General features: G+C 35.7%; 1 long non-coding RNA gene across 2 annotated transcripts in view; it reads left to right on the forward strand.

The window, feature by feature from the left end:
* Positions 1–16,116, forward strand: part of LOC106034214 (uncharacterized) — a 155,654-nt gene that overhangs the window by 1,717 nt on the left and 137,821 nt on the right. Inside the window, exons 2-3 of one of the 2 annotated variants that reach the window (XR_001205863.3) lie at positions 1,418–1,549; positions 1,681–3,989. This is a non-coding gene — a long non-coding RNA (uncharacterized lncRNA). Of the gene's footprint in view, positions 1–1,417; positions 1,550–1,680; positions 3,990–16,116 lie in introns of those variants that run through there. The other variant, XR_001205864.3, reaches the window with a different exon arrangement.

The raw sequence follows: 16,116 nt of genomic DNA on the forward strand, positions 1-16,116 counted from the left end.
AAAGAAATCAGGACAGTTAAAAGAAGTGCAATTTCAGTTGGCATTAAAACACAAAGGTCCTGTTTTACTAGGGGATATCACCCAGTCCCAGAAGCTGACTGTATTTCCATTGAACTAAAAGACAAAGCTGCCATTAATATTGATGGGCAGTGGGCTAAGTGAACATAAAAGACAATGTTTTGCACAAGTATTTAAAAGGTGTGGGTTCAAATTAAAACCTTTTTCATATTCCTCATTGTTTTTACCATATAGTGTGTAAGAACCCAGATGAAAATCACTCTGAATTCTGTGAGGGAAAGATACAGGAATAAAATCATTTGGCCAGAGAAAACGTAGTAGAGAAATCAGAGGTTTCAGCCCCACAAAAGGCTATTGTGATTTGACAAAAGGGATTCCGGAAATGAGCAGGGCCTTTAGAAAACTATGCTTTTCAGAACTAAACTCTCAACAAACAATATGCTTGAGAGAGCAACATGTTTAGGGTTTATACAGTAATTGTTTTGCTTTACATAGCACTGGATGAAAAAAACATCTGGAATTCTCCTATATTATGTATTACTGTGCTAGTTACTACAGCATGGAAGCGAACAGAACAATCAGAAGAAAATAGAAGAGCAACAAAAATGGTGTACAGATTAGAAAATGAAATATATGAGCTGACATGGAAGGAGCTAAACAAATATATGACAGGGAGAAGGGCAGACTCAGGGAACATGATCAAAGTCTATAAATACCTTCTACAGTCTATAAACTTCAAGGTAACCATATAAATAAAATAATTATAATGTCTTAGAAGATGTTGGGACAAGAATCAATGAGGAGAAAATAAAGAGGGGAAAATTTTCAGATAAAACTTTGGGTAATACATGAACCCCAAAGAAGCCTGGTAATTAGGTGCTATCCCTATTGATACTCCAAAGCAGGTTTGAAACTGTTGCCATTAATATTTCATAAGAAATACACCTCTGAATTTCAGGATGACTGAAAATAGAATGGGCTTTCTGGAACCACTGTCTAGACAAAGAATTAACAATATGGGCATATTTTTTAAATGCAAGGCTAATATGGTGCCTTTAAAGACATAAATCCATTATGGAGACCATGAAGTAACATAAACAGGTGTGCACCTGAAAGTTATTTTTGAGAGCCATTCAAAATGTGAAACACAATTGCTTCTGCACATATGTTTCTGGGGGACAGTATCATACTCATTCTGAACTCTTCTTGTTTGCGCTTTTGGGTGTTGGGGAACAGGGAAGTCCCTAACCTGATGTAAAGGTTATAAACATTGAGAAAAGCCCTGACCCTCTTGAAGTCAGTAGAAAAACTTTGGTTACAGTAGATCCAGGATTTCACCCTATTGTTTGCATTTTTGCTAAAGTACTAATTAATTTGACTATAGCCTTTGCTTTTTTAGGGCGTGAGATGTTAGAGACCTTTTAGGAGAGCTACTTTGCTGCTGCACCAAGGTCACAGACAAGGAACAAACTCAGCCTTACCTGGAAGTCAGTGGCAAAGCATAAAGAGTCTGGACCTAGCCTAAACAAGGGTAAGTGAAATACAGAAAATAAACTTATTTTCTTCCCCCATCTTTCCACAAAACATAGATAACATGAACCAAGTCTATGATACTAAATAAAAAGTATCTATACTCAGGGCCCTTTCACTTTCTATTTGCAGAGTTAATTTACTGATACCCTTCAGAAGCTGGCAGTTGTCTGTACTTCTTTCAGGAGTTCAGACTTGAGAGTACTTACAAGGTACCTGTGCACTAGATTGTGCTGGATTGCATATAATAGTCAGGTAGTGACATATGTTGGTTTCTGACTTGTACATAGCTTGTACATATATCCACGCACAGGCGGCAGCTGCTCATTATCTGAACAAGAATCAAACAATAGAAAGAAATGATGACAATAACTGGTAGAGTTATTGAACACATACATTCCCCATGGAGTTCAGTTGGAGATATTGGTTCACTTAAACTCTTAAAGTCTTAAAATTAAGTGTGATGTCTCAAATTGGTGACCCAGATTGGTGGACTATTTTCAGTGATCAGTGACCAGCTCCCCAAATTCACTCAATCAGTATTTGGCAGAGATAAAAACCATGTAATTCCCAAGCATTCGAACATAAGTGAGCTTCAGGTTCCCCTTCTTGTCGTTTGTACATGAACCAAATGACAACTGCAAAACTGCTGTTAGCTAAAAGTAAATAGGAAGGGGATTCTAAAAAAAGAGAAATAGCAATCTTCAATGTTGACAAAAAAGTTTGTGAATTGTAGAAATATGAGTAAGATTAAAGTTGAACCTTATTCCAGATGAATAGTTTGGATATATTTTATTTACATAGGGACTAGATGACTCCAAAGACTTAAACTCTATAATAGCAAGTGTTGTTACATTTAATTTTTAGATTTCTTCCCATTCAGATCAAAAAGATGGAGTTCAGAAGTGAATGGATGTAATCATAAATATCTACACAGTGAGAGAAGTGCTTAACCTAGCTAATATGGCATGTCAAATTCTGCCTTTGTTCTGGATGTGTTCTTACCTGTAGGGAAATTTAACTTGTCAGGATTAACAGTCCTAAACTGTAAATGGAAGGCACATTCTCAAAGGCACAATAAGAAAAGAGATAATGGTCCAGGTAAAAGCTTGAGGTTTAATCCATTTCCCCAGCATGGGCTAAATGTTTCTTATGAATTCTTATGAAGACTTAGCAACAAGTAAACTAGATCCATGCTAAAGAACAACGGGAAAGTCATACCGCCCTTCTTTACTTTCAACTGCTGGAAATTTCCAGGATGTTTGAAATGTATATTGAAGAGAGAATTAGGAAAGTGTAACTGCTCAGTCTGTTTATGTTACAAACTTGGTTCAGGTGTAAATATTGAAGGGTATTAAGGCCAAAAGTCCACATGATTTATTTCTTGAGGTGCTTTGTATGTGGAGGATTTTCCGTTTGGCCTTTTGTCAAAAAAATGCAGGACTATTAGGCAACAATTAAAAAAGCCAGGGAATATGACTGAAGTAGTAAAGGTGGCTTCTTTCAAATGAGCAATCAAACAAAGCAGGATAGTTTTATAAGACCATATATTATTGAAAGATACAGTTGTGCAATTACTGATTAACTCCATCTTGTATGAAAGGTTCATAAACCCAGGTAAGGTATAACCTTGTAATGAAATCAGAAACCAGAATCAGTTGTCATGGTTTCTGGTGTTATAGCAACATTTCCACAGAGCTGCAGAGATAAAACAATTGAATATAGAAATTTAAATTACTTTCTTGAACAATGACACATGTTAAAAAGGATGTGGTAGGTATAAGCATGGGGAAATAGTATCCTGCTGAAAATTTTTAAATTGCTTCTGTCATAGGATTCAATAATTCATTTTTAAGTGTGAATGTTTCTGTATTGCTTGCATCAGTATATTAAAAAAGAAAAAAGAAGCAACTATTGATATTAAATGTCAAAATTGTAAGAAAAATTTTGGTCTTTGTAAACATGAAGATATTTCAATCTTCTCAGATACAATAAACTTACAAAATTGTTGTGTGTACCTTTTTGAACAATGGAAACTTTTTGTTGAAAAGCTCCCCTGATTTTCTAACAGGCAATGAAATCCATTTCTTAGCAGTCAATCATATCTACAAAAAAAAAAAAATCCATTCTTGGTCTGATCATATAGAAATTTTGGAGCCACTGCTTCTGTCCAATTGGAAAATGGAGCCTGCTTTTATTTGTAACCACGAATCCAATTTGAAGATATTTTTGCAATGGGATTTGTTCTTTTTTTTTTTTTTTTCATCCAATTTCACTGCCTTTTTTCAGGCTTCTGTCTTAGAGGGCTGAAAATAAGAAAATTACCAGTGATATCAGCTTTGCTGGGCCAGGCTCTCTGCTTTATCTGGTATTAGTGTCCCATGGAAATTTTTCTTTCTTTTCCCAGTTTTGGGGTGTTCTAGTTCAGATTCCATCTAATCTAGCTAATGTCATGCTAGATAACTAATACCACCTCAAGACTATGTAAAGCAGTCTGTCAGAGAGATATATAAAACTCAGATTTTCAGAGGTATATGGTAATCTCATCTGTCCAAATGCCCAGGTCATAGGGAAGTAATGTTTAAGAGAGTTAGACCTAAACAGCTATTTTACATTAAACTAAACTGAAATCATTATTGTGCAATCTTTTGAAGCACAGTGACTTTTTCACACATCTCTTCAGTGACCTTGTCTCTGAAGGTGGCTTGGTCATTTTATTTCCTTTCCATTCCACCTGTCTCTGTTTTGTAGCTAGGATTTGAACAGTTTTTAAAGCTTTGGTCATGATCCAAAACTTTGATCCAAAGTTTTCTCATCTTTTACAAGTAAGGTAGATACATGCAAAAATGCAAAATTAATGCATGGAACAATCCCAATACAGACCAGTGCTTTTAATAAAAGTAAGCATGTTAACATGCTCTGTGTTCCTTCATGAAACTGATAAATTAAAATATGCTGAAAGCTATCCAAGGGTTTTATGCAACTTAGGTAAGAATGCAACCTGAAATGTAATTGTTCTTTACACTTCTATAATCAGCACTGAAAGAAAAACACAGTGCAGAGAGAGAAACAGTCATCTTGAATGTTAGCCCTCTTTTGCCCGAACTGTATGAGGGCATAGATCTGGAAGAAAAGCACTGATTTATTAGTTTTGAAGCAGCCCAATAAGATACTTGTCTCAAAATAAGTCTGAGCTGGTGACATGAAACAAAGAGAAAGTGTTGCAGAAAACAGAGAAGAAAGAAGAGGGATTAGAGTGACTCCTTTAAATGAAAATGCCAAACAAACAAAAAGGCACCAAATCAGGGTCAGAGGACAGATTTTTTCAGGAGCAAAATCTTCTAAAATTAATTTTGGGGGTTATTCTCTGTCCTTCCCAGACCTCTAATTTTGCAGCATGCTAAGGAACAGTCAGCTATGAAAGTCAGTAAGTTGGGAAGACTCATAGCCCAGGTGGCATGGAGAGTTGTTTGTCTGCAGAGTTATCAGCCCATGCAAAGTCTGTGTTTCCAAAGAGTGAAACCTTTTACCTCCTGAGCCTGAAACCAAGATGTCAAGAACTCTTGAGGAATAAACAGTGGGCACAACCACCTACGTGTCTCTGGGACCTAAAATTACAAAGAGTCTTACAACTAATACAGGAAAATGGGCAGCCTGGAGACATGGGAATGCTTGTCCACATCTCCATGTCCCCATGAAATAAATCAACATCTTACCTTTTGACTCTGTCAGATCAGATTTTTCCAGCACAATATTATTCTGTCAACTGGCTCCTGATGTACATTTGTGTTATGCAAAGCAGAGCAGCAAAGTAGATCATTTGAAATCAACCAGGCTGTGGAAAAAAATTCTTAAAGTATTTACTTTCAGTGTTGATAGGGAGCCTAGCTTTGAACTACCTCCTGGATCTCTGATCTACTTTGCTGCTCTGCCCAGAGCTGATAACCTGAGAGATCACTTTTCATAATTAGATTGGTAGGAGGGAAAAGGATCCGTATTGTTAGGCACTTCTGATTGCCAACATTGCAATTAATGTGAGAGACTTTCCACTTTTTAAGCTTATTTGTTTGTTGTCTGGGGGCAGGGGGAGCATAGTACAACATATACTTCTTTTTCCATTTCTGGTACTAAAGCACTGGGTTGATTCTTTTCTTGGTTTGTCATCAAAAAACACATGCTTCTCCTCCCAAGATTATATATACTGTCATAATTCCTCTTACAAAGGGTGCACACGCAGTGTAAGTTAATGGAATGGCATCAATATAGAAACAATGCAGTAAGATTTAATGGAATCAAATTACAGCTGACCATACACTTATCATCCTAACCAGTTTTGTTTCTCTAAAACCTTTTTCTACGCTGATGGTAATGGAAATTTTATGTAATAACAGGTTTTACAGTCAGCTATTAGGGTCCACCTGCTAAGATTTGAGAAGGTACCAAGGCTCTAGTAAAATTATCTTTCGCAAACAGAAATCATTAATGTCTTGGTAAAAGGATTTTCTCCTTGTGTGTGTGTATGCAAGTGTATTTATGGGTATACATTTGGTATGAATAAAATATAAAGTGAAACCCCAACTGTAAAAAACTAATAGCATCATTTAGAATATCTAAGGACTAAAAAAAAAAAAAAAAAAAAACAAGAAAAAAAACCCACCAACAACACTTTAGGCATCATTTCAGCTGCAGCTTATAAATAACAAGAATGACTAAAATTCAGCAAAATGCCAGATGGGTATTTACACTAAATAGAATGCAAAAATATATGCATTTAACTCCTCCTCTGAAAATACCCTTTTCAGCCCATCAGCCTATGCAGGAGCCTTTATTGAGTAGTCATACATAATCTTATTAATATTTCTCCTTTCCTTTCTTCTCTGTTCAGTCCCATCTCATGACTTCCTGATTATATGTTACTGTACATTTGTTTGTAAGGCCCTTGTAAGAAGGTGCAATGTACCTTCTTCCATTTTCGGTAGGGACATTATTCAGCACAGAGCGTAGTAAAAGATACTAGCAATGACAATTTTCCTAAATTTCCCCTTAGAGGAGTTGCCATGTCTGAATTCTTCAAGATAAAATAAAGGTACTTGAAACAGTGAAAAGCCAAGCAGTTCCCAATTTACGGTAGCTTTAAACAAAATGGATCTTTAAGATCTAATTCTTCATCTCTTCATTCATAACATTTTTGAAGGTCTGAAAATGAGCAAGTCCAGTGCGAGTGTTTCACTCAATGGTTCAAACCCTTTCCATCAACTTCACTTAGCTAAGGATGGAAACAATAACAAGGTTAAAACATAGATCATCATTAAATAGTTCACTGGGAGGCTGTTGCTGATGTTAGAAATGTTCTAGATGAATAGCTCCTTTTTGGCCTGAAAATATGTTTTTAAAGAATTGTTTAGTCAAACTTCTAATCCCAGAACATTTGTCCTTTTTCTATGCAAAGATTGGACCAACTAGATTAGAGTCTGGTGAGGATAAGATGAAAACTAAGTTTCCTTGGTTTCTTATGCTAAAACTGAATTCTGTGTGAATGTGGAATCATAGAAATGCAGGCCTGGAGGGACCTTGAGAGACCATCTCGTCTGTGCTTCTACATGGAGCAGGATTGAACCACCACTGGAGACAGCTGGAGAAAAACATGCTTTCCTTAGATTTCTTGGTCCAGTGCTTCATTGATTTTTTTTTCCTTGATATTGGATAAAAAACCTTGTAACTGGAAAATAAGGTTGATTTCTTGACTGATTCCCTTATGTTCACAAACAACTGATTGCCATTATAACAGTTTCATGTATACTGAAATGCTTTTGATCATGTTTCTTCTTCCTTATGTTAAACAAACTCAGTTTCATTTAACCTTAATAGGACATATTTTCTGACTTCTTCCAGTATGCCTACACCTTTCTTTAATGTAATGTCCATACTTTGACCTCTCTGTTGTAGCTGAATAGTGCAATTTGAAACCAGGATTTTCAAAGTTCATCTTTAGTTAATTCATCTTTAGTTAATTTAGTAAATTAACTAATTAATTTAGTTAATAATTTAGTTAAATCCATAGTCTTTAACAAATACCAACTTTTACACTGGTTCTTCTATAACATTAATCTATTTTACATCACATTAGAGAGTTTGTGTAACACTTCATCCTCAGTTTGCAACAAGCTCTATCTCTAGGTGTATGCTGCTGAACTCAAATTATAGGGAAGGTGTTAAGAGCATGCTTAGCTTATGCCAAAAGTCCCATACTCACTCCTCTGTCTTCTCTCCCTGCTTTCATAGTTTGAACTCCATCACACAGTTTCAGGAAGGAAAAATACCTACTATGATGTGAAAGGTTCATGTAGCTTTATGAATGCATTCTGGCTTCTGAATCCAGAGCAATAAGCAAGTTCATGTGTGTGATTAGCTTTTGACTAACAACAACTATAAGATATTAGACTCTGATTTTACCTTCAGTTCCAAGGAGCTCAGTGCAATTGCACTGATATAGCTGAGAGGAGAATTCAGTCCCCTAAACATCCTGGCTCAAAACTCAAATACCATGATTCTCCAAACCCAAAACCAAAACCAAAAGCAGGTGATACTAACTAGTGTTCTCTGGTTCTTTTCTGTCTGGAAGGACAACTGTGTTCCAAAACTGCAGGACCCAACTTTAGCATGTTTTCTATTAAAAAAAAAAAAAAGAAAAAAAGAAAAATAATTATTTCAACAGTGGAAAAAAAGTTGTGCAATAGTCAGGCCAGTCACATACTTGAAAATATATTTGACTTTTAGCTTTAAAATCAGGTTGTAAGAAACAGCTGTTGCATAAGAATCCCATGGTTGTCTGAGCCTTTCAACACTGAAACATCTCTAAAGGATTTTACATTTGCAAGAGGAAAAAATAGGATAGAATTATCGATTTTTGGATATAGAAGTCTTGATGGACAAATCACTGAATTGGTTTGTCAGTTACCTTCTATCCAGAAAGAAACAATAATGTTGCATCAGGTATTTTTTCTGTTCTTTATCAGGCTATTTATTATGACTGTTTTACTATTGATTCCTGAAGGAACCTGTTAAACTTGCATTCTTCTAAACAAAAACTACATTCTTTCTCTGAGAAAGTTAATTTAATATTTATTTTCTAACATGCATTTTACATTTCCCAGGCTTCCCCCCCTTCTTTTTTTTTTCCTAGTATTTGTAGCATTTCATTATGGATTTATATTCATGAACATTTTAGATTGTAGCATTACTGTAGAATCTATTCTCATAACATTCAATTGCAGTCTCCTTTCCTGTATATCTTCAACAGCTGAAGTGAAACTTTTCTTCAAAGCCATTATTGTCTGTCTAGAAACATTGAAAGAAATGCCTTTTCTGTGGAAGGAGTTTCAAGTAAAACATCATCACCTCTCGTCTAGAACTATGCAGCAAAAAGTGGAAAGGCCAAGGAATAAACCACAGAAATGTATTTCCTAATATTTTCATAAGAAGGAGCAGAAAGGGCCAGGGCTACTAGAAAGGAAAGCTTCTTTTGTACAGAATGTTTGTCAACTCAGGTGGCCAACCACTTCTGCCATAGATTTTTCTCTTCTGAACGTAGGAGTCTGAGGAACACAAATTACTCCTCATGGATTCTTCCTGAAGGCTATTGAAAGAGACATGTGGTTCCAAAAATGTACCCAACCCTCAGTGTTTATGAAGATAGCATGCTAAGTTCCAGATTGCCTGACTTAGGTGGCTGAATGCTATTTATTTGATTTGGGACATATGGGTTGAGATCCTGTAAATCCATGAAACATGTCCTTTGCAAAGGACTTTATCATGAAATGCATCCTAAGCACAATAAGATGTAGGGCATGATTTTGAAAAAATGTCCTTTTATGAGGAAAGGTCCAAAGTAAATTACACTGAGACAGGACTAAGTCTGTTGGTGACAAACTTCTAAAGCATTTATGACAGTGGGAGTATTGATGTTCTTGCCACTATCCAATATCCTAACTATGCAACAGCAGCAAGTGTCACATCAGAATGAATGAATAAAGGACACATCCTCTTCTGGGGAAAATCTCCAATCTTACATTACTCATCTTAGTTTGTAACATTTCTGGGCTCTTTCAAAATTTTCAACAGTCACTGAATAAGACAGGCTACTCTGTTGCTGAGAGATATTCTGTCTCTCAAATTCATTTTACTGTGTGTTCACGTATAGAACAGGATTTTTTTTTTCACTCTTGTGCTCAAGCTCGTTTACTGTACCTGGGAAAAACAGAAAATTCACAAAGGAGAAAGGCAAATTTTCTTTATGAATAATGAATTTATGGCAGATACTATTACATATGTCCTCTTCTCTTCTGATTTGTGTGAAACTTAAACATTCAAAATTGCCTTATTCAAGTCATTGAAATTGATTTCTTTAATAGTTGTGATGATGAACGTCACTGCAGAACTCAAAAATGCACATAACAATTTTCCAGCCTGCTTGTAGACAGTTGGGGTAAGGAGAATATAAAATCAGGTGGGATCTCAGATTGTGCAGTCACTAGTACTGCGACCGTGAATCTTGAGCTGTTTCTGTCTGGATATGTATAAAATTCTGTGTCCTGAATGATCAAATTGTGATTTACAATGATCTTGCCATTATTTCATTCTCAGAAGCTTTCAAAGCGGAAGGAGCTTAAACAAATATTACACGAATTGATATATGCTTTTTCTTCATTGCTTCTAGCAGCTCTTTCCAAATTTGAGAAGTTAGTCTACTCTATATAAGCTAAATTAAAGGCTTGATTCAAGTTACAGAACCCAAAGTTTTTCCATTGACTTCAGTTTAGATCTGGTGCTAAAGATGTTTATCAACACATATAAATCTCTGTGCTTTTTTGTAAATTTGTTCTTGCTAGGTCAGCACCCCAAAGAACTCAGCCTCTTAGCATTTTGGTCTTGTTGCAGTTACAATGGTGTAAGAACAAGACTTACTAGTTTCCACAGCAGCAAAGAGTCAAAAAGTTAAAAGCCAGTATTAATTGTAACAGCATAATAGGTACTTTAAAAATGTGGAGGCTGTTCCCAATTCTATACGTTTATGTGATATTATAGAAATACAAATAATATACCTTGAAGAATTATTTGGTATAGGCATATCCTTTGCAAATCAAGCTGGAGATGGAACTTTTTGTCTTGGACTTAAATGTAATAGCTTAAACATCCAGATAAAACTATTTAATATAAGCAGAACATAAAAGCAGGACTGTTACTTCTTTAACTCACCGTGACTCTCTTCTCCATGATTTCAGACAGAAGCTGAGTTCTGCTCAGAGGTAACACATTGCAAGGGAATCTGTGCTCTCTGTCTAATCCCTCAAGAAGCCTTCACTTTTTTTTTTTTTTTTTTTTTTTTTTTTTTACTCTTGTTAATATTCTTGTGCCTTTGAAAGTCAGTGGAGAGACTTTTGGATCTTAACAGGCTTTGGATAAGGCATTTTGGAGACTATGTTTATTATAGAGAACACTTCTGTCTGTGTGTACATAGGCAATAAGAGCTTGGAGAAACAGATGTGGCAGTGGGCTTATTTTAGAGTTTATATTTGCTGTGTCCAAATGTATTTTATTGCATTAGTCTAGAGCAACTCCTTCTATCCGAGTGACACTTTGAAAATTTCAAAAGACAACTGATTTATTCTTTCAGTATAAACAGGAGGTTATTCTGCTTCAAAGTGAAGACCTCTTTGTGCATAGGAAAATTCCCTATTCAGGTCTGCGTTGCCTTATGGTAGTGATTTGCTGAACTTTTTCCTAACTGACAATTTTTACTGAAAGAGTAGGGACATCTTAGTCATGCTGGTCTTCTGTTATCATTTTGCTTCATTGTTTCTCTGATTTCCTTCACCAGATAACCAACTTTGTACTTTTAATAGTCATATCTGTCATGAAGGGAAATTAAGGACTTAGCCAAGGCTTTGGATGACTGGAAAACCTGACTACACATACACCATGAGTACAGGTTTTCTGGTTTTGGCTACAATAAATTTACTTTTCTATGTAGAGGCCCATATAGTGCCATGATTTGGATTTGTGATGAAAATAGTGTTGAAACACACTATTGTTTTAGTTGTTGCTAGGCAGTGCTTATACGGTCAAGGTCTTTTCTTCTTATGCTGCTCTGCCAGGCTGAAGTTGAAAGGAGACACAGCTGGGACAGCTGACTCAACCTGACTAAAAGGATATTTCATACCATATGACACCATGCTCAGTAAGCATGTGGGGAAAAAAGGAGGGGTGAAAGGGCATGACATTTGGAGAGATGGCATTTGTATTTCAAAGTATGTACATGTGATGGAGCCCTACTTTATTGGAGATGGCTGAACATGTGCCTACTAATGTGAAGTAGTGAATTAATTCTTTGTTTTGCTTTGCTTGTGCATGCAGCTTTTGCTTTACCTGTTAAACTGTCTATCTCAATCCACATGTTTTCTTTTAAATTTCTGATTCTCTTTCCCCACTGTGGGGAAGAGAGTGAGCTGTGTGTTGCCTGGCTGCTCACTGTGGCTAAACCGCAACAACAGGTCCACCCTGTTGTGCCTGTCTTATCTGCTAAAAAAAAAAAAAAAAAAAAAAAAAAAAAAAAAAAAAAAGAGCATATCTTGAATCCAGTGGACACACTGCCTGTGCTCAAACCACATGTGCAGCATATGCACAGAAGTTCCTGTTTGGGAAATTCAAGACAGAAAGGTAGCACTTCTCCAGGTGATGGGAACTCTCTCTTACAGAATTGTGGAGAAATTTTGAAACAACCCCTGAGAGAACACAGGGGTCAGCGATACAGCAGAACAATATTACACTTTAAAACTGTCTAGCAGCTCTGGGCAAGTGAGCTGTGTGAGATGTTGAGAGTGCTACATTAGGTAAAGTTCAAGAAGACTTATGTTTCATGACATATTAAGGACTCAGAAAAAGAAGTCTATTCTTGTCTACTATTCTCCATGCCATGCTCTTTTACTTCTGTTTTGTAATGAGGCAAAGAAGAAGTCCTTGAAGGTTTTCATTGTTAATACAAGACACTCTGAATTAACTGTATCTTGTACCATATTCATCTAGAACCTGTAAAAGTTCAAACGGGATTATAAAACGATTTGGAAAATGAGAGACAGTTGATTGATGATCTGATGACTATTTTAACAGTTCCTATTAGATTACATAAATACAGATCATATTTTTTCCTGTCAGATCAGTATTGCCCCGTGGAAAGGAGAAGTGAATGATCAAGAAAACACTATCATTGAATTTGGAAAAAAAATAAAATCTGAATATTAGGTTCAACTTAAGGGAACTGTAGCAAGAATTTAACAGCCTAAAACACACTCAGGAATTTTCACTTGTTTACACAGAATTTGGCCTTTCCCCTCCTGATCTCAGAAGCTGTGAAAATTCAAAAAAAATCCCAACCCCCCAACAAAAAACAAGCAACCAAAAAAACCAGCACAGTGAAATGAGAATTCTTCAGATTTAGATACACCTTTAAAACCTTTATCAACAGCATTTGAAACAAAGCTTACAATAGGGAGGAAAGAGCTGGAGATGGTAACTGCTGAAAGTAAATTGAGATCGGACATAACTAAGCATCCCAGATTTCCAGTTTTGCAAAAACCTATTCTGTTATAGAAACAACTGATTTCTATCACAAGGGAGTAATTATCAGACAGGTAAACATTAAGTTTTACTTCCTAGGCCCTTTCTTTCTCCAGGCACTACTACAGTACTTTGGTGGCTTTTATAGGGAGGGCAGAACTACTGCACAGACATGCTGGATGGGTGCATCACTCCTGAACACAGTGTGCAGCTTCTATGCACACATTACAGGAAGCTGTAAACAAACAAACAAACAAAAAATGAAAACATTCAGGGATTTGAGATCTTCCTTTCAACATTTTTCATTCCACATCACTAGCATTTCCCTTCCATATAAAAATCATGATAACCAATAATTGTTATTAATAATAGCAGTAATACTACTAATGAATCATATCCATCATTTTAAAACTTAAGAAATGAATATGGCTATATAAACTATAATTTTATCATTTTACGTGCTTTGCTTTTGAAAAAGTTTCACTTTATTACCCTATTTTTTCACTGTATGTCAAGTTGTGGAATTGGGAACCATGAAAGATACATCTTTGAATACTGTTCTATGCAAGCTCTTCTTGTTTTAGAGGAAGTCCTGCGAGGCAGTCTTGTGCACTCCTTGTTTATGCACACACTACTCTTAGTTTGGGTTTGGTTTTTTTCTCTCTGGATAGAATGTTTCTGCCCAAATTAGAATATATAAATCACATTAATCATGTTCTTACACAGTCCAGTCTCTTAGTTGGCTAGAAATGGAGCCCAAGGTGATGAAATGAGACAGAAATATATACCTGCAAGTGTCTTAAATTTCCATGAGATGAATGCCATCCTTATTGCCTATTGGGTTAAATTAGAAAGTAGAATAAGCACTATATGCAAATGAAAAATGATGATTCATTGACTAACTTTGCTTCATATAAACTTGGTAGCCTTGATTGACATTCTAAAGAATGTCTTTCATATCTAATGGAAGACTGTACCCACTGGTAACACAAATTAAGATGCTTTAAAGATAGATGTAGAAAGAAAGCCAATAAGGTAGTGGAAAGTCTGTTCATAGAAAAATCTAATGATGCAGATATTAGACCTTTAATTTATTTACCTGAAGATGTGTGAGTATTTGCTGGTGCAAAGGAAAAAGTAAGAAAAGGGTTTGTTCCAAGTTAAAAGAAAGAAGCCCAACAACATGATTATGGCAATTATATGTGCTAAATCTAATTTGCATTCCTGCATAATGATGGAATATATATAGAGAAAGGATTCACTGTGCAGTTTAAGAACAACTATGTCACGAGCAGTGAGAAAATATTGACAGGCAAGAAATGTCAGTGCTTTTTTTAAAACCGAATTACAATCTATGGGATGATGGGAATTTAGCAGATGCACTATGTTAGTGATGAGAACATGTGATATGGTGACATGAGCTCCTACTTGAGAGATTAATTCCAAATTGGCTTTGATGGGAACACTTGTGCAGACTGATACTCTAAGTCCAAATAGCAGGAGAAAGAAAGTAAATTAAAATGGCAATATATCAAGCTTCAAATGAGTGGCTATGAAATAATGAAATAGTGCAGTTGTTAATGTGAGGGTTGATCTGGGAATAAACAAAGTATGAAAAGTACATTTGTCCCATCTTCTAGGGTAATTACCCTGGGCTTGGAACACAAAGGAACTTGCTACTTTGCAAGATCATGCCATAAAAAAAAATTAATATAATTAAAAACAAAAATTTTGACTTAATTTTGAAGTAGCTCAGGTATGCAGGTACAAGCCCAAGAGTGCCATGTGTGGTACAAGTGAATATATTTGTAAGTGCATTTTTGCACAGTAACAATGCTATATTGAATAAAAGAATGCACATTGAATCATTATACAGAAAAACACTTACACAGAAAGAGCATAAGTCTAAGGAGTTGTCCTTTTTCCTAAGTCTTCACTTGTTCTCCAGTATAGGTAGACAGATATCACTTCTTAATGTGGAAAAAGTGAAGCAAGAAAATGTGTAAAACAGCACATTCCTAAGGCTACATTCAGCTGTAATGCAGACCAGTGTCTACTCTTACCACATGAAGGCTTTCTTCCCACCTTGTCAACATTATCAGTGTTTGCTTCAAAAGGAGAAAATTTAAATTTTTTGTTCCACAGCATTCAGTCTTCTTCAATGGGTGGTGGAGTTTTATAAACACCCTTCTCTTTCACAGAAGTAAATTGCTTCAGCTGTACTAAAGTTATTGACATTTATAAGAACAATCATGTTCAGTAGGTTTTACCTTAGGATTTCAGAGTAACCAAACAATGAACTGAACTTGCCTTTTTTTTTTTTTTTTTTTTTTAACAGCTGTGTAAAATGAAGGATGGGTAAATTCAGTAACTTGAGGGAAGCTACACAATCAATACGTGAACCAGAAATATAATTAATTAATATTGACTACAATTTCACTGAAGAATTCTCTAAGAAACACATTCTCCCTCAATTCGATAGTCAGAAAGTCTGATTTAACTGTATTTTAGCTTATTCTCCTCCTTTTTACCTTTTGCTGTATTTCATTGCTGCTTCTTCATATTTCTTTTGTAACTCTGATGCATTAAGTGACACAAGTAATCCACAGAGGGAGGTGCACACTTGTCTCTTGATGGTATATGACATTGTAGCCTCCCAAACTTCAGGCTGTTATAGAAAACATATATTTCTGCACATGTAAACAAAGAGTTTTATGGCTATCATTTTGGTTTCAGACTTGTTCAGTACTATCATCTTTGTTTGATGGTGGGTATGTGCATTTCTGTGACTGTGAGTTATTTACTCCAGATGGATGCAGATAAACTTCAGAGTAACTTCTGTAACTGTTGACATGTATATTCTGCTGAAAACCACCCTTGCCTAGCAAAAGTCCTGGCAGCTAAGATCCTAAATAAGAAATCTTAGCATCCATGGATTTCCCATCATGGGTGTTT

This window comes from Anser cygnoides, chromosome 6 (genome assembly GCF_040182565.1).
Source record: "Anser cygnoides isolate HZ-2024a breed goose chromosome 6, Taihu_goose_T2T_genome, whole genome shotgun sequence".
NCBI classification, from domain to species: domain Eukaryota; kingdom Metazoa; phylum Chordata; class Aves; order Anseriformes; family Anatidae; genus Anser; species Anser cygnoides.